The sequence below is a fragment of the Neoarius graeffei genome, chromosome 8, assembly GCF_027579695.1.
Source record: "Neoarius graeffei isolate fNeoGra1 chromosome 8, fNeoGra1.pri, whole genome shotgun sequence".
Classification (NCBI taxonomy): Eukaryota; Metazoa; Chordata; class Actinopteri; order Siluriformes; family Ariidae; genus Neoarius; species Neoarius graeffei.
Window position 1 is genome coordinate 18,702,851 of NC_083576.1, and position 26,968 is coordinate 18,729,818.

The following is a 26,968-nucleotide window of genomic DNA, read 5'->3' on the forward strand; positions in this document are numbered from 1 at the left end:
CTTCCACAATACTGCACGCTGAGATATTGCGAAGAGGCACTGCTTCCGGGTATCGTGTTGCATTGTCCACCAGAACTAAAATAAAGCAATACCCTCATGTTGACTGATCTAATGGCCCGACGAGATCCATCCCAATTCTTTCAAATGGGGTCTCGATTAATGGGAGGGGGCACAAAGGCGCTTTTAGAATGGCCACTGGATTTATTGGCTGGCATTCGCGGCACGCCATACACTACCTATGGACATCGCCACGAATCCCTGGCCAATAGAACTGGGCCATTATTTGGGCTAGTGTCTTATCCTGCCCTAAGTGTCCAGCCATGGGATTAAAGTGAGCTGCCTGGAATACCAATTCCTGGTGGCTCTTTGGAATCAAAAGCTGCATTACTTGTTCTTTAGTCTGAGTGTCCTGCGTCACTCGGTATAATCTATCCTTTATAATAGAAAAATAGGGGAAGGACGGGGTGGCATTTGGCTGGATCGTTTGACCATTGATTACTCTCACTTGGTCAAACGCATGCCGCAGAGTCTCGTCTCGCGACTGCTCTCATGGAAAATCCACGAGGGATTTCCCAATAGAAGGAGGGGCCTGCTGCTCCTCACTCTGTCACGGAGATGACATAGACAGCTCTGTGACAGCTGCTCCTGCCAATGCAACACTGGGACCTCCCCCTGCTGAACCACAGCAGGACCCACTCTTCACTAAATGACTCATTAACTCCCCAAATCCTGGCCAATCAGTCCCCAAAATTGTCGAGTGGGTAAGGCAAGGATTAACCGCCGCCTTTACTCTAAAATTTTCTCCTCGAAAAAGAATGTGGACCGACACTAAAGGGTAATTGTGAACATCCCCGTGCGCACACAACACCTTCAACAACTGTGCTCCCCCCAATGCCTCGTCTTGCACCAGGCTTTGGTGAATTGAGGTCTGATTACAGCCAGAGTCCACCAATGCCTAATATGTATCCCCTTGGACACTCACTGGTATGCGATACACTCCGGCCCAATCGAGGGTGGCTCCTGGTGCGTCGGGGATCCGAACCACTGCGCCCACCTCCATTGCTGAGCACTGCTGTTGGAGGTGGCCTGGCTCCCCGCAGCACCAGCAAACCAGCCCGGGCTTCCTCTCTGCACCGGCGCTCTGGGGCTCACTCACCTGAGGGGGGGAAGAGGCAGACACAGAAGGGGGAAACGGGAGGGCACTGCGGGTGCGGCGGGCCGGCTGGGGTGGAGCCGGCCCCCGTCTCCACGGTGGGGGAACGGGGCGAGGACGGGACACAGAAGGGGAGAGAGAAAGAGAGAGACGAGAGGGGAGAAGAGGATGTCCACTGTCCTGCTGTCGGAACAGCTGCCAAATGGTCCTCTGCCAGCTCGATGGCCTGATCCAGCGATGCCAGGTGGTGGCACTGGACCCACTCCGCAGTCCCTTCTGGTAGACGGGCGATGAACTGCTCCAGTACCACCTGATCGATGATTCCCTCGGCATCGCGGTTGTCGGCCCTCAACCACCGCCAGCAGATGTCTCGGAGTTGCTGGCCAAACGCGAATGGCTGGCCGACTTCCTCCAGGCGCAGAGCGCGGAAGCGCTGTCGCTGATCTTCGGGGTTGCGGCCCACATGCTGGAGGACGGCCCAGTGGAAGTCCGCGTAGACCAGCTGGCGGTCGGCGAGGAGCTGTAGCGCGGCCAGCTGTGCCTTGCCCGTTAGCAGGGGGAGGAGGCGCGCCGCGCGCTGTTCCACTGGCCAGCCCGAGGCCTCTGCTTCCTGCTCGAAGAGCATGAGGAAGGCCTCAGGGTCATCATGTGGGCCCATCTTAGTTAGGGTGAGGGGGGAAGGGCCAACGGTGGTGGACCCTGCTGACGCGAGGAGGTGCCAGAACGCCTGTCGATCTTTCTGCTGCGCCAACACCAGGGCCTCAAACCGTTGTTCTTGCTCCTTCCAGAGGGCGACTAGCGCCTGGTGCTGGCTCTGCTGGGTCATGGCAAGGGCATGGACCAGGTCTGCGAAGGGGGAGTACCCCATGGGGCTGTTCTTTTCTGTGGTCCGATCCCGGGTTTCAGCACCACTGTGACAGTTCGTGTTAGTGGGAGGAGCACAGAAGGATGGTAGGCCAGAACTGAGTTCACAAAACTCTTTTATTTTGCACTTTTCAGTCAGAATTTACTCTCCCAGTCACGCATGCGCACACACACACACACGTCGTCTGGTTGGGGAGAGAGCTCTCCTCCTCTGCTCTCTCTATCTCTTTAAATAGGGCGTGGTCACTGGGGAAGACACACGTTAATAGACATCAGGTGCAGTGATTCTGCCACTTACCTTCCCTGACTCTGCCCTCCAGTCACAGACCAATGCTTGACCACGCCCCTGCTGCCACAGATTATCTAGGTGTAACACAAAAACCTGGTTATAAATTTAATACTTTTGAAGTTCTTCATACTCATATGATGTAGCATCGAAAAATATGCCTACCCAGTTAATTCCGTTACTTATTATTTACAGGCCCCCGGGGCCATATTCTGAATTTCTTTCTGAATTTGCAGATTTTATCTCAGATCTGGTTATTTCCTTAGATGAAACTTTAGTTGTCGGAGATTTTAATATTCACTTCGATAACCCAGAAGACCCTTTGAAAACAGCATTTGTGTCCATTTTAGATTCAGTAGGGATTAATCAGAATGTCACAGGACTGACCCATTATGGTGGTTACACCTTCGATCTAATACTAACATTCGGGTTAAATGTAGAAAATATAGTCATACTTCCACAGTCTGAAGTTATCTCAGATCATTATCTCATCTCATTCAAACTATGTCTGAGTAATAATATATGCACCTCACCATGCTACTGTATTAAACGTACATTCACGTCAACTACTGCACAGAGCTTTATAAATGATCTCCCAGAGTTATCAACTTTGATTGGGTCACTGTCAGCCCCTGCAGAACTTGATCAGGCAACTGAATGCTTAGAGTCAACATTCCACCATACCTTAGATAATGTAGCTCCTCTTGAAAGGAAAATAGTCAGAGACAAAAAATTAGCACCCTGGTATAATGATGACACTTGCACATTAAAATAGACCACTTGAAAGTTGGAACGTAAATGGCGTCAAACAAAGTTGGCAGTGTTCAAATTAGCATGGAAGGAGAGCTTCCTGAAGTATAGAAAAGCTCTTAGTGCTGCTAGATCAACATATCTCTCCTCCCTAATAGAAGATAACAAAAATAATCCTAGATTCCTATTTAATACTGTAGCAAAATTAACCAGGAATAAGTCCACTATAGACACATGCATACCTGTAGTATGTAGTAGCAATGATTTCATGAATTTGTTTAATGACAAAATTGAGAATATCCGACAAAAAATTCAAACTACTAATTTAAGGTCAGACAATGTAAGTGACCCTGTAGTTAACAATCAGATCATCAATTCGAATGTTTTACTCCCCTAAAAAAACTGAGTTACTTTCATTAATCTCAGCATCAAAAGCCTCAACTTGTGTACTAGATCCCTTACCTACACGTCTATTCAAACAGATACTACCTGAAGTAATTGAACCACTTATAAAAATAATGAATTATTCTCTTACAATTGGCTGTGTACCCAAATCCTTTAAACTAGCAGTTATCAAACCCCTGATTAAAAAACCTGACCTTGATCCCTGTCAGCTGTCCAATTATCGGCCAATATCAAACATCCCCTTTATCTCCAAGATCCTTGAAAAAGCTGTGGTGCAGCAGTTGTGCTTATATTTACATACTGTAGGAATAACGTCCATGAAATGTATCAGTCAGGATTTAGACCTCATCATAGCACAGAGACAGCTTTGGTTAAAGTAGTAAATGACCTACTGTTGGCGTCTGATCAGGGCTGTGTCTTGCTGCTTGTGTTGCTTGGCCTTAGTGAAGCATTTGATACCATTGATCATTCCATTCTTCTGGATAGACTAGAAAATGTTGTGGAAATTAAGGGAACGGCCCTCTCCTGGCTCAGCTCTTATTTAACTGATCGCTATCAGTATGTTGATATAAATGGTGATATTTCTAGACGTACCGAGGTAAAGTTTGGTGTTCCACAAGGTTCTGTCTTGGGTCCACTGCTTTTTTCTTTATATACCGTATGTTACCTCTGGGTGATATTATTCGTAAACATTGTATCAGTTTCCACTGTTATGCTGATGACACACAGTTGTATGTTTCTGCAAAACCTGATGAGAGACACTAGCTTAATAGAAATGAAGAATGTGTAAAGGACATTAGACACTGGATGCTTATTAACTTCCTTCTGCTTAACTCTGACAAGACTGAAGTACTTGTATTAGGACCACATCCAGCTAGAAGTAAGTTTTCTGATGACATAGTAACTCTGAATGGCCTTTCTGTTTCTTCGCATGCAGCAGTAAAAGACCTCGGAGTGATTATTGACCCCAGTCTTTCATTCGAAACTCACATTGATAATGTTACCCGGATAGCTTTCTTTCATCTCAGAAATAATGCTAAGATAAGAAATTTAATGTCACTACATGACGCGGAAAAAATAGTTCATGCTTTCATTACCTCCAGGTTGGATTACTGTAATGCCTTACTGTCTGGATGTTCCAATAAGTGCATAAATAAACTCCAGTTAGTTCAAAATGCAGCAGCAAGAGTCCTTACTAGAACTAGAAAATATGACTACATCACCCCTGTCTTATCCACACTGCATTGGCTCCCAATCAAATTTCGTATTGATTATAAAGTACTACTATTGACCTTTAAAGCACTGAATGGTCTCGTGCCACAGTACCTGAGTGAACTTCTGGCCCTCTATGACCCACCACGCCTACTTAGATCAAAAGGTGCAGGCTATCTGCTGGTACCTCGTATAGTGAAGGCTACATCAGGGGGTAGAGCCTTCTCTTACAAAGCCCCACAGTTATGGAACAGCCTTCTAAGTAGTGTTCGGGAATCAGATACAGTCTCAGTGTTTAAGTCAAGGCTGAAAACATCTGTTTAGTCAAGCCTTTTGTTAATGGTGTTTATGAGGTAAAGGTGTAGATCTGGAGGGTCCTCAGACATAGTGTGTTTTGGTAAACTGGGATGTATGGATGCTGTCAGTCCCCACTCGCTTGCTCACTCGAGTTTGTTGATGGTGTAGTGGCTGGCTGCTTTATGTCCCAGGGCTCCCTCATGCCTGTGTTACCTTCTGGCTCTCCCCTTTTAGTCATGTTGTCAGTTAGTTGCCGGAGTCCCTGCTTGTACTCAGTGCAATATGTATACTGTTCCTACTTATTCAGGTGACATTGGGCATACCTAACAACCTGTGTTTTCTCTCACCCCCCAAATCTGTCCCTCTGAGTTACATTTCAGTCCTGGGATCGAGATGCTGGCCTCTTCTGCTCCTCAGACCTGCCTGGTCCATCCTGGTGCCCTGTGTCTGGTTGGAGTCTCATTGCATCGCTCCTGTGGAGGGCGGTCCCATGTGGACAGTTGGGGGTCGCACCTGGAGGACGCTCTGGACTCTTGCAGTGGTGTTTTTATGGCTGGGGACTGCAGTTGACTTGCTGACTTTAGGACTGCAGTTGACTTGCTGACTTTGGGACTGCAGTTGTCGTGAACGGTTTTGCACTCGGGTTTCCGTTGGTGGGGGGTTTATAGCATCAACAAAACTGACTTTGTTAGGACTGTTAATGTTATAGTCATGTTGTCGGTTGTTGCCCAGATGGGGATGGGTTCCCTTTTGAGTCTGGTTCCTCTCGAGCTTTCTTCCTCGTGTTGTCTGAGGGAGATTTTCCTTGCCACCGTCGCCACAGGCGTGCTCGTTGGGGATAGAATGGGAATAAAATTAGCTCATATTTTAAGTCGTTCAAATTCTGTAAAGCTGCTTTGCGACAATGTTTATTGTTAAAAGCGCTATACAAATAAACTTGACTTGACTTGACATTTGGAGCATGAAACTGATACATTTACAGAAAGTGGCATTGATCTATGTTTCCAGCAGTGTTGTAGTCAAGTCACTAAGCCTCAAGTCCAAGTCTAGTCTCGAGTCCCCAGTGTTCAAGTCCGAGTCAAGTCCAGTTCATTAAAGAAAATTTCGAGTTGAGTCCAGTACTGATCTGAGTCGAGTCCAAGAACAAGACTCCAACCGTACCATTTGATGGTGGCTGTTGCTGCCTTTATGTGAAACCGTCTCTGCTACTGTGTTGGACTAATGTTCCTGCTTGACTGCCCCATTTTAGTTAATAGGCTACAGATAAAAAGCTTGTAGCCCTGTGATGACCTGGCGACTTGTCCAGGGTGTACCCCGCCTTTCGCCCGTAGTCAGCTGGGATAGGCTCCAGCTTGCCTGCGACCCTGTAGAAGGATAAAGCGGCTAGAGATAATGAGATGAGATGAGATAAAAAGCTTGTTCATCACTCAGCAAGCCCCGCCCACTATCAGCAGGGCAAATAACATGAGAGAGGGTTAACACTAGCTAGTTCATTGGTCAGCAAGCAAGCCCCGTTATCAACAGAGAAATGAACATAGTGTGTCACTTACTTCTCTGGGTGGAGTCTTGCCAAATGATGATTGAAGTTCGAGGTTGTCCCCATCGTCTCCTTGATAGTTCTTCCACATATGGAACACATAGCAGTACATTTTTTCCCCACTGCATGAGAAGTCTGTATAAGCAAAGTGGACAATCCTAGGGGCGTTCTCTCCAGGCATTTTAGTGCCATTAATGTTAGTTTGTTCCTGAACATAATGTATGAACAGGTGAATGTGCATTCTCTTGCACAAAATTAGTATAAAAATTAAGTAGATATAAATATCTTATGCCAAATTATTAAGGCATGTTACAAAAAATAAAGAAAAAAATCAGAGTCCACATCTCCAATTTACAAGTCCAAATGCAGTTAATCTTCTTCAAGTCTGTTGCAATCTCAGATGTCATTCTGCCAGTATCAGGCACAGGCCACAGCTGATGGGGTACGGTAAGTTCTGCCAGGTCTTCTGGACTGCACCAGGGAGCGTCAACACATTCCAGTAGATGGGACATTGTCTGCACTGATCCACAGCTGCACATGTCTTCTGTTGTGTACTTCCAAGCTTTCATCAGTGCTTTGCACTTCCCCTGTTCTACACACAGTCTGTTTAGTGACTTCCAGGTTAGCCAGCCAAGGTCATGGCCACTAGCGAGGCTTTCTGTGGGTGTGATTCCTCTGTCCAACCATTTAAGTGTTTGTGTGTCATAAGTTTGCCATTCATCTTTCCAGATGTTGTCCCTTGCTTCCTGTTTGGTTGTCTGGAGGGGCAGGATTGTTTGCATGAAGCTGGCTCTGGATGGAAGCCTGCGTTGGGGTACTACATAGCCATGCAAGGGGTGTCTGGTGTCTGTCTCCTGTGTTCTCCACTCATCTCGAGTGATAACTGATCATCTGATGTGTGGGGGAGAGATGCCGGCTAGCGCATAGAGGCACGGGATAGGTGTTGTCTTGACACATCCTGTGATAATGCTACAGGTGTCATTTAGGGTTGTGTTGACCAGTTTGGTGTGGTGTGATCGGCTCCAGCTTGAACAGGCGTACTCTGCTGTGGAGAAACACAGTGCAATGGCAGTTGCACAGATTGTTGGTGGGTCTGCGCCCCACTTGGAGCTCACTAGTTTATGCAGGATGTTATTGTGGGTGTTGATCTTGGCTTTGGTGTTTTCCATGTGCTTCTTAAAGGAGAATGTCCTATCAAGTGTAACTCCAAGGTACATTGGGTGTAGGTGGTTAGAGAGTTTGTGGCCATCCCAAGTGATGCTCAGTTCTTTTTTTGGCATCTCGGTTTCTCAGGTGGAAACTGTATAGTTGGGTTTTTAATGGGTTGGGTTTCAGGTGGTTCTTACTGTAATAGCTTGTCATGTCTTGGAGAGCACTTTCAAGGACAAACTCAATTTTCCAGAAGTCAACTGGTTGGGTGGTGATGCAGAGGTCATCTGTGTAGATGAAGTGCTGGCATTCTGGGGGCAGTGACTGATCATTTATGTATATATTGAAAAGGAGAGGGGCTAGTACACTACCTTGTGGTAGGCCATTCTTTTGGGCTTTCCATTTACTCCTCTGGTCATTCAGCTGGACGTAGAAGTGCCTGTTGTTGAGAAGGCTCTTGATCACTTGACACAAGTTCGGGTCACCGGTCATGTCAAGTAGTTTCCTGACCATTGCATGATGTAGGACAGTATCATAGGCTGCAGTCACATCTATAAATGCTGCTCCAGTTACTAGTTTGCCTTCAAGCCCATCCTCAATGTGTTTGGTGAGTTTGAGTAGCTGTCCAGCGCAAGAGCGGCCAGGACGAAAGCCAGCTTGATCTCTAGTCAGCTTGGTGTCTGAGTGGCATGAGGCATTGTAGTAGCAGCTTCTCATAGAGCTTGTAAGTGATACAGAGGAGGGAGATGGGGCAGTAGCTCTTTGGGGATGATGGGTCTTTGCCAGGTTTGGGGGTTGCAACAACTTCGGCCTTTCTCCAGACAGGAGGGATGGTTTTCTGTGCCATACATGTGTTTATCATATCCAGGAGCCAGGTCTTTGCATGAGGTCCCAAGTGCTGTACGTAGCATTTCCACCAGTATGTCATTGTAACCGTTCCAACTAAGGGTGGAGCACAGAGAATGGCAGGACAGAGATGAGGTTTGTAAACTACGGCTTTTATTGCCACACTTTTCAGTGGAAACAATATGGATAACACAGACACGCACACACACAACCGGCATCTGGTTTCGGGATCACCTCCTCTGCTCTCGCTCTCCCTCCTTAAATAGGGCACGGTCACTGGGAAGACACACACAAACACAGGTTAATTGACGTCAGGTGTAGTGATTCTGCCACTTACCTTCCCTGACTCCGCCCTCCTGTCGCAGACCGGCACTTGACCATGCCCCCGCTGCCACATACCCCCATCGCCCGACTCAGGCCGGGCGGCCGTCCGACCTGCAGCCAACTCCCCCCACCCTTGACGGGAGAGGAAGTCCGCCATGACCATCTGCGCCCCCAGCCTGTGGACCACCTTAAAATTGAAGGGTTGGAGTGCCAGATACCAACGGGTGATCTGCGCGTTGGCATCTTTCATGTGGTGGAGCCACTGGAGGGGCGCGTGGTCTGAACAGAGGGTGAAAGGGTGCCCCAGCAGGTAGTAACGGAGGGCGAGGACCACTCAATTGATCGCCAGACACTCCTTTTCAGTGGTGCTGTAGTGCCCCTCACGCACCGACAGCTTCCTACTGATGTAGAGGATGGGGCGGTCCTTCCCCTCCACCTCCTGGGACAAAACTGCCCCCAGCCCTCTGTCCGACGCATCGGTCTGCAACACAAAGGGGAGAGAAAAGTCAGGGGAGTGTAAAAGTGGCCCCCCACACAGTGCAGCCTTTACCTCGGAAAAAGCCCGCTGGCATTGCTCAGTCCACTGGACTGGATCTGGGGCCCCATTTTTAGTGAGATCAGTCAGCGGGTTGGTGATGTCCGAATAATTAGGTACAAACCTACGGTAATAGCCAGCCAGCCCCAGGAACTGTCTCACCTCCTTTTTGGTCTTGGGCCTCAGGCAGGCAGCAATCGCTGCCATCTTATTAATTTGGGGACGCACCTGCCCGTTGCCCAAGTGGAAGCCCAGATACCGTACTTCCACCCGCCCAATCACACACTTCTTTGGGTTGGCTGTGAGCCCCGCTCGCCTCAGCGACCTAAGGACGGCCCTCAGATGTTCAAGGTGTCTCGGCCAGTCATTACTATAGATGATGATATCGTCTAGATACGCGGCCGCATAAGTGGTGTGAGGGCGGAGGACTCAGTCCATCAACCGCTGAAACGTAGCGGGCGCCCCAAACAGCCCAAACGGAAGGGTGACGAATTGGTGTAAACCAAACGGTGTGGAAAAGGCCGTTTTTTCTCAGGATAGGGGAGTCAAGGGGATCTGCCAATATCCCTTCGTCAAATCCAGTGTCGAATAAAAGCGAGCAGTGCCGAGTCGATCGAGCAACTCATCAATACGAGGCATTGGGTACGCATCGAATTTAGACACTGCGTTGACTTTTCTGTAGTCCACATAGAACTGGACCGACCTGTCGGCCTTGGGTACCAAGACCAACGGGCTGCTCCAGTCACTGTGGGACTCCTCGACGATGCCCATTTTGAGCATGGTCTCAAGTTCTTCCCAAACCACCTTTTTTTTGTGTTCGGGTAGTCTGTAAGGGCGGCTACGTACTACTACCCCCAGGAGCGTCTCTATGTGGTGCTCTATGAGGTTAGTGCGACCGGGCAGGGGCGAGAACACATTCGAAAACTCGGTCTGCAACTGGGCGACCTCCGTGAGCTGGGTCAGGTAGAGGTGGTCTCCACAGGGGACCGGAGGGGTACGTGATGTCAATGCCCCTTTTTGAACCTCCAGCCCCAGCTCCGCCTTCTCCGGAACCACCGACACCAACACCACGGGGACCTCCTCCTTCCAGAGTTTAAGCAGATTGAGGTGGTAAATTTGTAGTGCCCCACCCCTGTCCGTTTGCCTCACCTCATAGTTGACGTCCTCGACTCGCCGTGTGACCTCAAAGGGTCCTTGCCACTTGGCGATCAATTTGGAGCTCGAAGTGGGCAACAGTACGAGTACCTTATCTCCCTGTGTGAACTCCCTAAGGTGCGTACCCTTGTTGTACAGGCGGGCTTGCCGTTCCTGGGCCTGCTGCAAATTCTCCTGGGTTAGGTGGGTGAGCGTGTGGAGTTTTGCACACAGGTCTATAACGTATTGAATTTCATTCTTGCTTTGTGAAGGTCCCTCCTCCCAATTTTCCCACAGCACGTCTAGGATGCTGTGTGGCTTACGCCCATATAATAAATCGAATGGGGAGAACCCCGTGGAGGCTTGGGGAACCTCTCGCAATAAGAACAACAAGGGCTCGAGCCACTTATCCCAATTACGTGCATCCTCACTTACGAATTTTTTAATGATATTTTTGAGGGTGCGATTGAACCGTTCCACTAAACCGTCCGTTTGTGGGTGATCCACACTGGTGCGGATCGGCTTAATCCCCAATAACCCATACAGTTCGCGCAGTGTCCATGACATAAATGTAGTGCCTTGATCAGTCAGAATCTCTTTCAGGATTCCGACTCGGGAGATGACGCGGAAGAGTGCCTCTGCAATACTGCGTGCTGAGATATTGCGCAGAGGCACTGCTTCTGGGTATCGCGTTGCATAGTCCACCAGAACTAATATAAAGCGGTACCCCCATGCTGACCGAGCTAACGGCCCGACGAGATCCATCCCAATTCTCTCAAATGGGGTCTCGATCAATGGAAGAGGGCGCAAAGGTGCTTTTGGAATGGCTGCTGGATTTACTAACTGGCATTCGTGGCATGCCGTACACCACCTACAAACATCGCTGTGAATCCCCGGCCAATAGAATCGGGCCATTATTCGGGCTAGTGTCTTATCCTGCCCTAAGTGTCCAGCCATGGGATTAAAGTGAGCCGCCTGGAATACCAATTCCCACCGGCTCTTCAGAATCAAAAGCTCCGTGACCCGGTCTTTAGTTTGAGTGTCCTGCGTCACTCAGTATAACCTATCCTTCATAATCGCGAAGTAGGGGAAGGACGGGGTGGCGTTTGGCTGGAGCGTTTGACCATTGATTACTCTCACTTGGTCAAAAGCATGTCACAGAGTCTCGTCTCGCGATTGCTGTAATGGGAAATCTGCGAGGGATTCCCCAAGAGAGAGAGGAGGGGCCGGCGGCTCCTCACTCTGACGCGGAAATGACGTAGACAGCTCTGTGACAGTTGCTCCCGCCAAAGCGACACTGGGACCTCCCCCCCCCTTAAATGGCAGGACCCACTCTTGACTAAGTGCGTCATTAAATCCCGAAATCCCAGCCAATCAGTTCCCAAAATTAAAGAGTGGGTAAGGCGAGGATTAACCGCCGCCTTCACTATAACTTTTTCCCCTCTGAAAAAAATGTGGACCGACACCAAAGGGTAGCTGTGAACATCCCCGTGCACACACAACACCTTCACCCCCTGTGCTCCCCCCAATGCCTCGTTTTGCACCAGGCTTTGGTGAATTGAGGTCTGATTACAGCCAGAATCCACCAATGCCTGATATGTATCCCCTTGGATACTCACCGGTATGCGATACGCTCCGGCCCGATTGAGGGCGGCCTCTGGTGTGTCGGGGATCCGAACCACCGCGCCCACTTTCATTGCTGTGCACTGCTGTTGAAGGTGGCCCGGCTCCCCGCAGCGCCAGCAAACTGGCCCGGGCTTTCCCTCTGCACCGGTGTTCTGGGGCTCACTCACCTGAGGGGGGGGAGACAGACACAGAAGGGAGAAACGGGAGGGCACCGCAGGTGCGGCGGGCCGGCTGGGGTGGTGCCGGCCCCCGCCTCAACGGTGAGGGAATGGGGCGAGGACAGGACACAGGAGGAGGGGGAGAGAGAGAGAGAAGAGGAGAGAAGAGAAGATGCCGTCTGCTGTCCTGCCGCCGGGACAGCCACCAAATGGTCCTCCACCAGCTCGACTGCCTGATCCAGCGACGCCAGGCGGTGGCACTGGACCCACTCCGCGGTTCCTGCTGACAAGCGAGCGACAAATTGTTCCAGCACCACCTGGTCGATGATTCCCTCGGCGTCTCGGTTGTCGGCCCTCAACCACCGCCAGCAGGCGTCCCGGAGCTGCTGGCCAAACGCGAACGGCCGGCCGACTTACTCCAAGCGCAACGCGTGGAAGCGCTGGCGCTGCTGTTATGGGGTGCACCCCACGCGCTGGAGGATGGCCCGTCGGAGGTCCGCGTAGGCCAGCCGGCGGTCGGCAGGGAGCTGTAGCGCGGCCAGCTGTGCCTCTCCTGTTAGCAGGGGAAGGAGGCACACCACGCGCTGCTCCATCAGCCACCCCGAGGCTTCTGCGACTTGCTCGAAGAGCGTGATGAACACCTCGGGGTTGTCCTGCGGGCCCATCTTGGTGACGGTGAGGGGAGACGGGCCTGCGGTAGGAGCGCTGGTGGACCCCGCCGACACGAGGAGGTGCCGGAACGCCTCTCGATCTTCTTGCTGGGCCAGCACCAAGGCCTCGAAGCGTCGCTCTTGTTCCTTTCGGAGGGTGACGAGCGCCTGGTGCTGGCTTTGCTGGGCCGTGGCAAGGGCATGGACCAGGTCGGCGAACGGGGAGGACTCCATGGGGCTGGTCAGCTGGTGCTCCACTCTCCCGGGTTTCAGCACCACTGTAACCATTCCAACTAAGGGTGGAGCACAGAGGACAGCAGGACAGAGATCAGGTTTGTAAACTACGGCTTTTATTGCCACACTTTTTAGTGGAAACAATATGGATAACACAGATGCGCACACACACAACCAGCATCTGGTTTCGGGATCACCTCCTCTGCTCTCGCTCTCCCTCCTTAAATAGGGCGCGGTCACTGGGAAGACACACACAAACAAAGGTTAATTGCCATCAGGTGTAGTGATTCTGCCACTTACCTTCCCCGACTCTGCCCTCCTGTCGCAGACCGGTGCTTGACCATGCCCCCGCTGCCACAGTCATCAATCCCTGCTGCTTTACCAGGTTTCAGCTTTCCCATTGCAGTTTCAAGTTCTTCTATATCAAAGGGTTTGGTGAGAGGACTGGCTGGTTGCGGCTGGTCTGATACCACTGTACAGCAGTATTCTCCTGTGGGACGGTGGCAATTTTGGCTACGGCCATTAGCCACCAGCTATGATGCAACAGAATTTGCTGTGACCGTTGCATTTATGAGAGGTGTGGTATAGTCTTCGCCAAGACGATGGATTGTGGCCCATGCCTTCCTGCTGTTGTTTGTCATGTTGGTGTTTTCTATCATCTCCTTCCAAACCTCCCTTCGTTCTTCCCCGACTTCACAAATGAAGGTCTCTCCAAGCTCCATGGTGGCAGAAGAGAAAGGGTCCTTATTATATTCCTCATGATAGGCTCTCAGCAGGTTGCTGGATGTTTCTGATAGCCCAGGAATATACTGTGTCTGACATCCTCTGGGTATGTGACGTCTGGCTGCCCTCTTCACCAAGTCTATGAAGTTGGTGTAGTTATTGGGGTGCAGTGGTGTGTTGGATATGGAGTGCTCAATCTCCTTTTGGAATGACAACCAGTCAGCTTTCCATAGATTAAACCTTCTGCAGAAAGGGACAGTTGTTGCTTGGAGTGCAGATCTGACTGTGATGGCAATTGGTCGGTGCTGGGTATGAGGGATGGGATCCAGGACTTCCTTCACACTTCTGGAAGCAATTTCGCTGCTCACACAGGCAAGGTCTGGGTTATATCCCTGTTTCCATCTGGTGCTGTGGAAAGACTTGGGTAGTTTGTCATTGTGGATTAGTGTCAAGTGTTTGGACTCAAGCCAGATTTCAACTTCATCTCCATCTTTGTTGCTGCTCTCATAGCCCCATGATGTGCTGTGGGCATTGAAGTCACTGATGCTGATGTAGAATCTCCTTTTGCATCTTTCTGGTAGTTCTGTGTGAATAAAGGGGGTTGGGGGTGGTTTCTACACAGATGTAACAGAGACATTTGGGAGGGCAATTGTAATGGTTTCCATGTGCACCTCCATGGTGTGGGTACAGACTTCCTCAATCTTGAGGTTTGGTCGGCTGAAAATGGCTGATCCATACTGTCTGTGTTGGATCTCTGCAACCAGTTTCATTCCAGGGATGACAGGTCGATGTTATGCAGGGCCGATGTGGGTTTCCTGCATGCACAGTATGTCAAAGCGGTTGGCCATTGTTGCCAGTATGTCTGCCTTGCATCTGGAGAAACCTTCAATGTTCATTGAGATGATTGACAGTGCAGGTCTGGAGAGGGGCAGGCGCTTGTGGCACTGTTGGGATTTAGCATGTGTATTCATCGTTTGATTGTGCGGGTAAGTATACAGAGATTAGCCTACTGCCAGTATCAGATTAGAAAGTCCTGCTGAGTCCTTCCATCTCATTCAGCCAGCGTTTCCCAGGCTGCACCACAGGGAGGTTTCTGTATCCGCAGCCCATCCAGTTAATGCACAAATCTGAGTCCAAGTCTGAGTCATCAGTGCTCAAGTCCAAGTTAATTCATGAGTCCTTAAAATTAGGGCCTGAATCAGACCTGAGTCCAGGTCCTGGACTCGAGTACTACAAGCCAGGTTTCCAGTAATATACTGTAAATGTAAAATGAAATATCAACCACTACATTTGCTCATTTACGGTAGTTGGTGCTTTTATCCAGATCAACTTACAACTCAGACAGGATACAGCTGAGCATACTAGCATATAAACTTAAGCCAAAGAGGAGCTTGCTAAAATAAAGCACACAAAATGATCTACAAATCTTTTCCATTCTTCCACATAAAAAGGAAAAAAAATATCAGACTTGTGCATTGTGTTTTGTGGTATTCTAACTGCCTAATCAGTTATACTACAACAATTTATAGTACAATAATAAAACAAATACTTCAATAAGTTTACATCAATATTTTATAGTTTAGGAACACAAACATTTTTAGTACTATATGACAAAAGTTTGTGGACACCTGACATTCATACCCATATGTGCTTGTTGAACATCCCATTCCAAATTTAGTCCCGCTTTTGCTGGTATAATAACCTCCATTCTTCTGGGAAGACTTCCCACTTGATTTTAAAGTGTGACTTTGTAGATATGGACTCATTCTGCCAAAACAGCTAATTTGTGAGATTAAGCTGTGATTGTGGATGAGGCAGTCTGGGGTGCAGTCAGAGTTCCAGTTAATTCCAAATGTGTTCAATGGGCTTGAGGTCAGGTCAGAGTTATTATAGTTTTGAAATTTTCTTTTTTTTTAAGTCTTCTTATTGAGTGTTTCAGTATTTTATTTTATTTATTATTTTTTAATTTCATAATAGTTTTGCAAGTGCTTAAGGAGTTTTAGCTTCAATTTTCATTTTATTTTGAGGACTTGACTCGTTACCTCACCCGCTATGGCGTAAGCAGGGCGAGGTATTGCTTTCGGTCATGTTTGTTTGTTTCTTTGTTTATTTGTTTTTTTGTTAATGATATTATGGGAAAACAGCTGGATTAATTTTCATGAAACTTTCAGGATAGATGGGCATTAGTCTCAAATAGAATCTCCAACATTTTGAGGGTCATCCGGTCAAGGTAACCAAAAAGGTCAAAATCATTTTTTTTTGTGGCTTCTGCCTCATATAGAGGCACTAGCCACTATGTCATCATGCTGTAAGAATGTAAGAGTCTAATAATTGTGCACTGTGCATGTGCATACACGTGTTCCGATTAAAATAGCTAGTGAGTGTTTACAATTCGGTTCACCATTAAAAATAAATGGACTAGACTAATGAAATCACTTTCAGACATGTTTATGCTTATTACAAAGGGAAAGTGTGTTCCACTGAGCTCTAGTGCCAGGCCATTTCCAGAAAATAAGAGTTTCAGTCATGGTGACAGCTTGTGTATGTCAGCCTCGGTTCAGAGGTTTCAGTTTTGAAAACTGTAAGAGGTAAGAGTAGAATAATATCAAGTACAGACACTTGGTATATTTTACTTCTGTGATTTTTAAAAATTGTTCATTTTTGGATTATGTTTCGTTTTTCTGGCTACTGCCACATAGAGTAAATATATATGTTATATTTACTGTATGGACATGGTATCAGAAAACTTTTTTTTTTTTTTTAATAAGCAGTAGCCACATGTGCCCAGAGGGTACCTTTTTTTTTTTTTGCGGTATCTTCCTTCATATTCATCATAAGTGCTACCAGGTGAGATTTGTTTTGCCTGGCAACAATTGTTTTAGTTTAGCTTTTATTTAGTTTTTCAGGTATTGCATAGCCATTGATATCCCAGAATACCTAGATAGGAAAAAAGCTGTTCACTGTTTAGATATTATTTGTATTGTGTTTTTGACGATATCAATGAAAATACAGTAGGTGTTTTAACACTGAAATAAAGCTTAGAAATTATGAAATTATGTGACAAAGAGGATTTGTAATCACTGTGAATGTGTCAAACGTGTGTCGGCAAGCTTGTTTCTTTGTTTCTTTAGAGTCAACATGAAAGAAATCTGTGTTTTCTCAATTCGGTGAAACTAGATATTATGACTGGATATTCTCCTCTGTTCCTTACAGATATAAGCTTTATTTATATCTTTAAATGTCACATTTTTAAGGCATTGCTTCATTTAACATGACTGTAAATAAATGGTGTTTGCTTGTCATCTTGGTGCCAGTTGTCACATCTGCCATGATGTTGAGACAAAAACATTTAAACATGTTTTTGAGCTAGATGAAAATGAGAATTTTCTTGTTTAACATGCCATTTGTTCATGCATTAATCCCTTCGGGAAAGTTAGTTTATGGTTAATTGTTCAGAATTCAGCAAGCTATAAAAGTGTTGCAAACAGCTTTTACCAAGCTCACTCCTCCTATCCATCCATCCATCCATCCATCCAGTGTTATCTAAATCTCATCTCATCTCATTATCTCTAGCCGCTTTATCCTTCTACAGGGTTGCAGGCAAGCTGGAGCCTATCCCAGCTGACTACGGGCGAAAGGCGGGGTACACCCTGGACAAGTCGCCAGGTCATCACAGGGCTGACACATAGACACAGACAAGCATTCACACTCACATTCACACCTACAGTCAATTTAGAGTCACCAGTTAACCTAACCTGCATATCTTTGGACTGTGGGGGAAACCGGAGCACCCGGAGGAAACCCACGCGGACACGGGGAGAACATGCAAACTCCACACAGAAAGGCCCTCGCCGGCCCCGGGGCTCGAACCCAGGACCTTCTTGCTGTGAGGCGACAGCGCTAACCACTACACCACCGTGCCGCCTGTTATCTAAATCCTTTAAATAAATTGAATTTTCACTCTTCCTTCCATGCATCAATAGTTATAATGGCAGCCATGTTGTGTAGGTTGTTCTTCAGCAGACATTAAACCACACAGAAGTATGGAACAGAGAGCGTAACTTTACTGCATAACTTCACTTTATGTATTACACTTCCTCATCTCTTTCAGTACAGCATATCACACCCTAGCGCCCCCAGTGTCCCGGAATCCTAATAACACACATTGCACTGAATATATGCATAGAACACATTGCATATGGACACAACATCTTCCCTCTTTGAACAAAGAATACTTCCAGTAACCTAGATGAACCTTACAGTATTATTCTAGTAATGTATAAAACTCAGTAACACTGTAAACACAACCTGCATATTGGGTCATTCCAAGACAAATCAACAAATATCTGACAAATTTATGCTTGATCATCTCAGATTTCAATGAAATTTGGAGGGCTCAGAGATACTATTAAAAGAAGTTAATCCCCAAAATCTGAGCTTCCTATCTCCAACGGTTACAGAGATATAGGCATTTGAATTTTTCAATTTTTTTGCATTTTGCTCAAAACATACATATTTCAAAGTGTAATATAATCTTTATTATGCAAGATAGAAACCTAAAATTTTGCACAGAGAGACTCAATGTCTTGTACTACAAGCTTCAACTTAGAATTTCAATGGTCATTGTATATTAGATGGTGATTTTAACAAGGAAATTAAAAAGACAAATTTTCATTTTTTGCATTTTTAATTCATTCTGGAAGCTTGCCTGTGACAATAATGCTAAAACTAAGAATGTTATTCAAATCTACACAGAAATATCTACCAATTTCAGTTTTACCAAGTCTCCACTATTCCTAGTTTGTCTGTAATAGGGTTTTGAAATTCACCGATTTCTAAAACATGCCATTTTCAGTAGCAAGAAATCCAATGTGGGATAGCAGTTAGGAACTTGTACATTTTTTCAGTAATCCCCAAGACCCATATTTTATATTTCCAAATTTTTGTTCTGTGTCTCTCAAGTATTTTTAAATTACAGGGGTTTAAAAAAATCCATTTTCACCAAATTCGAATTTTTGATATATTTTCATATAACTGCTATTTGAGGGTTAATAAATGCTTCAATAAGGCTCAAGTAGGTTAGGAGACATGTTTCTTCCTCAATTTTAAATAAAATTTCAATTAATGTTCAGTATTAATTATTTGTAAATTGATTTTAATCTAAGACTGTGTAACATTAGCAATCAATGACCAGCTATTGTGTACCAGTCAACAGCCAGCCTTATCAATATCAACACAGCACAATAGGTGACCTTTGATACCAGAACAGGTGGCTCATATCTTATAGTTTTAGAGTCTGTAAACTGCATACTTGTTCAGATAACATTATATTGCTTGGATTATATTAAATACATTGTAATACAGAGCACTGAGAAAATTTACCAATGTTATTTACTGAATGTGTTTCTTTGCAAGGATTGGATATTTTGAATAGTTGACTAGGGAATTTAATTGTAGTTGCTTTCAATTTGAGATCAGTATAAATGAGTTTTTTCTTAGACATCTAGAAATGGCTGAACTTCCTCCCTGTTCTATAGGAATTGGACTAAAGAAAGATTCTGACTGCCATAAACTAACATACAACAGAAATTGTAAGTTAAATACACTCTCTCAGTATAGTTTGGAGCAAATTTCATTAATTAATAAAATTTCATTTTAGAACGTAAAGTTTCTTCTACTCATTGCAGCTTTGCTTTGCCATATGCAGCTTTCTGTTTGTGGCTATACTTGGCAATTTTCAGTGGAGAGCAACCAATTGACACAAGGCTTTTGTCAAGTGATTCAGCTACCTCACCAGTGTATGTTGGATCCACATCTACACACACGCTCTCTTGTTCTGATTCTGTAGAACCTGCTGAATCTGCTTGGCTTAAATGTTCTTTCACTCTCTGTGAACATTTAGAACACAATTTTTGTCCAGGTTAAATATTTTTATTTATCAGTTTTGAAAGTGAATCTGCTGTTTCAGGAAGAATTGAACATAATTCTGTTTTAACTTTTTTTCTTGTGCCTTTCATATGGATCACAACAACTTTTCTGTAGCTCATATTTCATCAGAAACATTTTCTCATGATGCAGACATACTGTGTCTGTGCTTAAAATGTTCTCAAGTTCAGTTCTCTGTTTAATTAATGAAATTTACTCCAAACTATACTGAGAGAGTGTATTTAACTTACAATTTCTGTTGTATGTTAGTTTATGGCAGTCAGAATCTTTCTTTAGTCCAATTCCTATAGAACAGGGAGGAAGTTCAGCCATTTCTAGATGTCTAAGAAAAAACTCATTTATACTGATCTCAAATTGAAAGCAACTACAATTAAATTCCCTAGTCAACTATTCAAAATATCCAATCCTTGCAAAGAAACACATTCAGTAAATAACATTGGTAAATTTTCTCAGTGCTCTGTATTACAATGTATTTAATATAATCCAAGCAATATAATGTTATCTGAACAAGTATGCAGTTTACAGACTCTAAAACTATAAGATATGAGCCACCTGTTCTGGTATCAAAGGTCACCTATTGTGCTGTGTTGATATTGATAAGGCTGGCTGTTGACTGGTACACAATAGCTGGTCATTGATTGCTAATGTTACACAGTCTTAGATTAAAATCAATTTACAAATAATTAATACTGAACATTAATTGAAATTTTATTTAAAATTGAGGAAGAAACATGTCTCCTAACCTACTTGAGCCTTATTGAAGCATTTATTAACCCTCAAATAGCAGTTATATGAAAATATATCAAAAATTCGAATTTGGTGAAAATGGATTTTTTTAAACCCCTGTAATTTAAAAATACTTGAGAGACACAGAACAAAAATTTGGAAATATAAAATATGGGTCTTGGGGATTACTGAAAAAATGTACAAGTTCCTAACTGCTATCCCACATTGGATTTCTTGCTACTGAAAATGGCATGTTTTAGAAATCGGTGAATTTCAAAACCCTATTACAGACAAACTAGGAATAGTGGAGACTTGGTAAAACTGAAATTGGTAGATATTTCTGTGTAGATTTGAATAACATTCTTAGTTTTAGCATTATTGTCACAGGCAAGCTTCCAGAATGAATTAAAAATGCAAAAAATGAAAATTTGTCTTTTTAATTTCCTTGTTAAAATCACCATCTAATATACAATGACCATTGAAATTCTAAGTTGAAGCTTGTAGTACAAGACATTGAGTCTCTCTGTGCAAAATTTTAGGTTTCTATCTTGCATAATAAAGATTATATTGCACTTTGAAATATGTATGTTTTGAGCAAAAAACAAAAAAAAATCAAAAAATTCAAATGCCTGTATCTCTGAAACTATTGGTGATAGGAAGCTCAAGTTTTGGGGATTAACTTCTTTTAATAGTATCTCTGAGCCCTCCAAATTTCATTGAAATCTGAGATGGTCGAGCATAACCTCTTGTTGATTTGGCATGGAATGACCCTATTGTGGGGCGGCACGGTGGTGTAGTGGTTAGCGCTGTCGCCTCACAGCAAGAAGGTCCTGGGTTCGAGCCCCGGGGCCGGCGAGGGCCTTTCTGTGCGGAGTTTGCATGTTCTCCCCGTGTCCGCGTGGGTTTCCTCCGGGTGCTCCGGTTTCCCCCACAGTCCAAAGACATGCAGGTTAGGTTAACTGGTGACTCTAAATTGACCGTAGGTGTGAATGTGAGTGTGAATGGTTGTCTGTGTCTATGTGTCAGCCCTGTGATGACCTGGCGACTTGTCCAGGGTGTACCCCGCCTTTCGCCCGTAGTTAGCTGGGATAGGCTCCAGCTTGCCTGCGACCCTGTAGAAGGATAAAGCGGCTAGAGATAATGAGATGAGATGAGATGACCCTATTGTAAGTCACATTTCATATTCTCATTTCATCACAAAGTCCTTGGTCCAACTAGGTGAATTTCTAATCCTGACAGGTCTGGACTGGCTATCAGAGTCAGAGTCAGCTATTTGGTCAGTCTCTGTATCAGTACAGTCCATTGCCCTATCAGAATCCGCATCTGTGCTCAAGTCGGGAAGTACTGACAGGTGTGAGGAGTTCCAGGTTCTTCCATCATCCAACAAGTATGTATCCAGTCCTTTCTTTGTCATGACAGTTTTAGGTTTTGAAAACTTCAGTTCTCCTTTCTTAACTTTCCATGGTTTTCTTACCCTCACTTTGTCACCGGGCCAGAAGTTGGAAGACTTGGCATGTCTTTGCTGATCAGTGTATGCTTTCATTTTCTGTTGCTTACTCTTCACTCTTTCTTGCACAGCCTTCTTATCTGATGGTGGGACAGGCATATCAATCACCTGTAGCTTTGTTCTCATTCGACAGCCATGGAGCAGTTCTGAAGGGGATACTCCAGTCGTGGAATGAGGAGTTGCTCTGTAGTTCCTCAGGTAAGTTCTCAGGAATGACTTCCAGGGTTCTCCTTGAATGGATGCAGTCTGTAAGCAGTCCTTAATGCTTCTGTTGAACCTCTCAACTTCTCCATTGGCTCTTGGGTAGTACACTGAAGATCTCAGGTGTTGTATTCCACTCTCTTTGAGAAAGTCAGCGAACTCAGCAGAGAGAAATTGAGGACCGTTGTCACTTATCAGCGTCTTTGGATTCCCTTATTGAGAGAAAACTGCAGTCAGGAACTGGATGATAGTAGCTGTGTCAACGCGGGGAGTAAATGCTACTTCAGGCTATTTACTAAAGTAGTCTACCAGTGATATGGCAAACCTACAGGCAGGAGGAGCTGTCTCGAACAGGCCTATGATGTCCATGGACACCTTTTCCCAAGCAGCGGCTGGTAGGGGGACAGGTTGGAGTGGAGCATCATGGGTGACAGTCGTCTTGTCATTCTGTCTGCAGGTTGAACAGTCCTTAATGCATGTCTCTATCTGCAAGTCCATTTTGGGCCACCAGTACAACTCCCTGAGGCATTGTTTGGTACGCACAATACCCTGGTGGGTTTGATGGGCTAGAACAATGAGTCTTTTCTGCAGTGACTTGGGCACCAGCAATCGGTGAGACCCTCTGACTATGCATTCATTCATGACAGCAAGTTCATGGCGAATTGGGAAGTATGGCTGTAAGTCAGGTTCGAGTGTAGACTTCCGTGATGGCCAGCCTCTCTGTATCTGCGCACGGAGCTTAGTGAGCACTGGACAGTCATTGCACTCTGAACGAAAGTCTTCCTCAGATACAGCACTCAGGTCAGTGAGTATGGCAGCCACTGACTCGACCTCTTCTGCATAGTCAGTGTCTGTTTCAGGAAGTGGGAGCCTCGACAGGCAGTCAGCAACATGGTTCAACGACCCAGTTCTGTATTCAATGTCGTAGTCGAACTCCAGGAGGCGAGCAGACCATCTGGCTATCCGGAGACCAGCACGGTTGTTGCCTTTGGTAGTCAGCAGTATGGTAAGTGCTTGGTAATCAGTGCATAACCAGAATCTTCTTCCCCACAGCCATGTCCACCATCTCTCAGCAGCCCAGATACAGGCTAGTGCTTCCTTCTCGATGATTGAGTATTTCCTCTCTGCATCAGACAGACTGCGAGATGCAAAAGCAACAGTCTGCTCTGCACCGTCACTGTCCAACTGAGTCAAGACTGCACCTACCCCATAATCTGAGGCGTCTGTTGAGACAATGGTTGGCTTACTGGGGTCAAACAGCACCAGTGCAGTGCTATGCACGATCAACTGCTTGACTTGGTCGAATGCTGCTTGAGCTGTCTTGGTCCAGCGGAATGAGCAATCTTTCCGAAGAAGAGCTCTCATGGGCTCAACGACAGTAGCATACTTTGACACAAACTTGCTATACCATGCACTCAGGCCAAGGAAAGAGTGCAAGGTTGCAGGATCGGAGGGGGCCGGTGCATTCAGGATAGCAGCAATGTGAGAGTCATCTGGCAGCAGACCCTCTGGTTCAATCTTTTGGCCAAGAAAGCTTAGAGTGGTTTGACAGAGTTGGCATTTGTCAACATTGAGTTTCAGTCCTGCATCGTTGATTTTGGGCAACACCGCACTCAGGTTGGCCTCATGCTCCACCTCTGACAATCCATACGTAATGACATCAAGGTAGCATTGCACCCCCTTCAGGCCACTGTGAATTTGCATCATCATCTTTTGAAAAGCTGCTGGGGCTGAACACAGTCCATAGGGAACTCTGCAGTACTGGTACAGGCCTTCATGTGTAATGAAAGCAGTGAGCCCCCTACTCACTTCATGCAGCTTCAGTTGATGGTAAGCAGATTGCAGATCTAAAGTTGAGAACATGACAGCGCCACACAGTTCTGACAGCATGTCCTCAATCAGTGGCAAGGGATGGCTATCCATAATCACGGCCTTGTTAGGTTCTCTCAAGTAGACACACATGCGTATGCCACCATTTTTCTTTTTGGTGACCACAATTGGGAAGACCCATTCAGACGCATCAATTTTCTCAATGATACCGTTTTCCTCCAGGTATTTGAGTTCCTCGGAGACAGCATCGCAAACTGAGAGAGGTAAGCGCCGGAGTCTTTGTTGCACAGGCTTCACATCAGGCCGGAGCTTCACTTTGTGCACAAAGTTCCTCGCACAGCCGAATGTAGCAGGTGACTCACCATCATGTTCACGGTGAGTAGGTGGAGCTTTGGCTTGGTGAAGTGTTGCACAGATTTTCGACGCCTTGATGTATTAACTGTCCTCCTTTAATCTGCAGCTGTAGGGCAGTCACCAGGTCCATGCCCAGTATAGGTGTCCCAGTCTTCACTATGTAAAAGTCAGTGGAAGCAATACTGTTATTGTGAGTACCGTCAGTTCTAAGACATTCTAACACATTCAGTTTTTCCTTAGAATATGTCACAAGCTGCACTTCAAGAGTATGCAATTTAACTGAGCTAAAATTTGTATTGTAAACACTCTCAGGTAGTATAGATACACCAGAGCCTGTATCAACTAGCAGTTTCACATTACATGCATCAGTAGTATTTGGTACAGTAATATTAACAGGGTACATTAGTTTAGTTGCATCAGCAGTGACATTATTTTCAACACTTAAAACACACATTTCAGGCACAGTCACTTCAATAACTGGCTGTTGGAAGGACTTGCACACTCTTGAAAAGTGTCCCAGTTTCCCACACGAGTTGCATTTAGAGTTTTTTGCAGGGCACGACTTGTCGTTTGCTTTGTGCTCGGCAGCACCACAACGGTAGCATGATGTAGCTCCATCAATTTTATGAGCAGGCTTTTGTTTTGGCTTATGTGCCTTCTTTTGCACTTGCGCGGCAGCAACGGGCTTTGCATCAGTCACAGAAATCGCCTTTGCATCAGCTATGGCAGCTTCAGTATGCCTGGCTACATCAAGAGCTTTATCCGGTGTCAAATCTTCATCCATTAAAAGTCTTTCACGTATGCGGGAACTGTTTTCTCTACAATTTGATCCCGTAGCATCTCACTCTCCATAGCTCCAAACTGACATTTTTTCATGAGCTCACGCAATGCTGCAACATAGTGATCAATTGACTCACCTACAGTTTGGGCTTGTTGCCTAAAGCGGTATCTTTCGGCGACAATGTTCAGTTTCGGATTGAAGTGTTTTTCCAAAGTCTTCACAGAGCCATTGTAATCATCTGTTCCGAGTGGTAAGGTGCTGTAGATTTGATTACCCTCCATTCCCAAGCAGTGAATCAGCAAGGCTCTCTTCCTCTTGGCGGAAAACTCGCATCCCCCTATCACAAGCAAGTAGTTATCGAACAACTTTTTGCAAGTAGCAAATGGAAGTTTCGGTTTGCCTGGGCAGTCCAGGAACACAGCAGGAAGTTGCAATGAAAGCAGAGCTATTTCTTTGTTGTCACTCCTTCTCTCGTCGCCACTTTGTTGTGTAGGTTGTTCTTCAGCAGACATTAAACCACACAGAAGTATGGAACAGAGAGCGTAACTTTACTGCATAACTTCACTTGATGTATCACACTTCCTCATCTCTTTCAGTACAGCATATCACACCCTAGCGCCCCCAGTGTCCCGGAATCCTAATAACATACATTGCACTGAATATATGCATAGAACACATTGCATATGGACACAACAAGCCATCCATCCATTATCTGTAGCTGCTTATCCTGTGCAGGGTTGCAGACAAGTTGGAGCCTATCCCAGCTGTGGGTGCAATCAGTTAATTATTGATATTAAGTGATCACTCATTAAATCAGTCTCATTAAATTTTGAAGGTCAATAATTAAAATGAATCAATCCCATTGAATCGTTTAATTTGACTCGTTTGAATTGAATCATACCATAGAATCACTCTCATTTGAAGTGAATCGTTCAATGAATCGTTTAGTGAATCATTTAGTGAATCGTTCAATTAATCATTTAGTGAATCGTTCAATGAATCATTTAGTGAATCATACCATTAATCCTGGATAAATTACCAGACAGCTAGATTATGGTATATTTCCAAATTATTCCGATCACTTACCATATTACATAACATATGCACCCTTTCTGAATTCTTTGAGAAGATTGGGGACTTCACATGTTGTTCACACAAATAAACACAGTTTGTTTAATAAATGAATTATACAAAGATAAAAGATAAAATAATAAATCAATATATACAAGCAGTGAGGTGTGTGTGTGAAGGCCTTGACCATGTGTTTAGCCTCGTGTAGCTAACTACACGTGGTGGAGGCCTAGCTTGTTGGTAGCTAAACAAAAGAATGTTATCTAAACAGAACAAAGGATTAGCTCTGTGTTTAGCCTTGTGTTGCTAGTGTGAGTTTGCTAAAGGCCCTATGGCCTAGTTAAAGTGTGTTTGTTAGGCCTTATGAGGCCTACTGAGCATGTGTTACTAAAGACAAAGGGAAGCTATCTAAAGTGTATCAGGCCTGGTGAGCACGTGTTCTCTCAGTAACAAAAGGATTCCACACTCATAACATTACCAAACTCACTGAAACCTTGATAAGGTCAAAATGTATGATAAAGAAATTAGTGTTAGTCAGAATAAGAGAGAGAGAGAGAGAGAAGCATGCACAGCCTATCTATTAAACACTTGAGAGAACATAGAACCAAAATAAAACACGCTGCATGTCTAATAGTGTAAGGAATAAACCTGGGTTTAAATTCACACTAT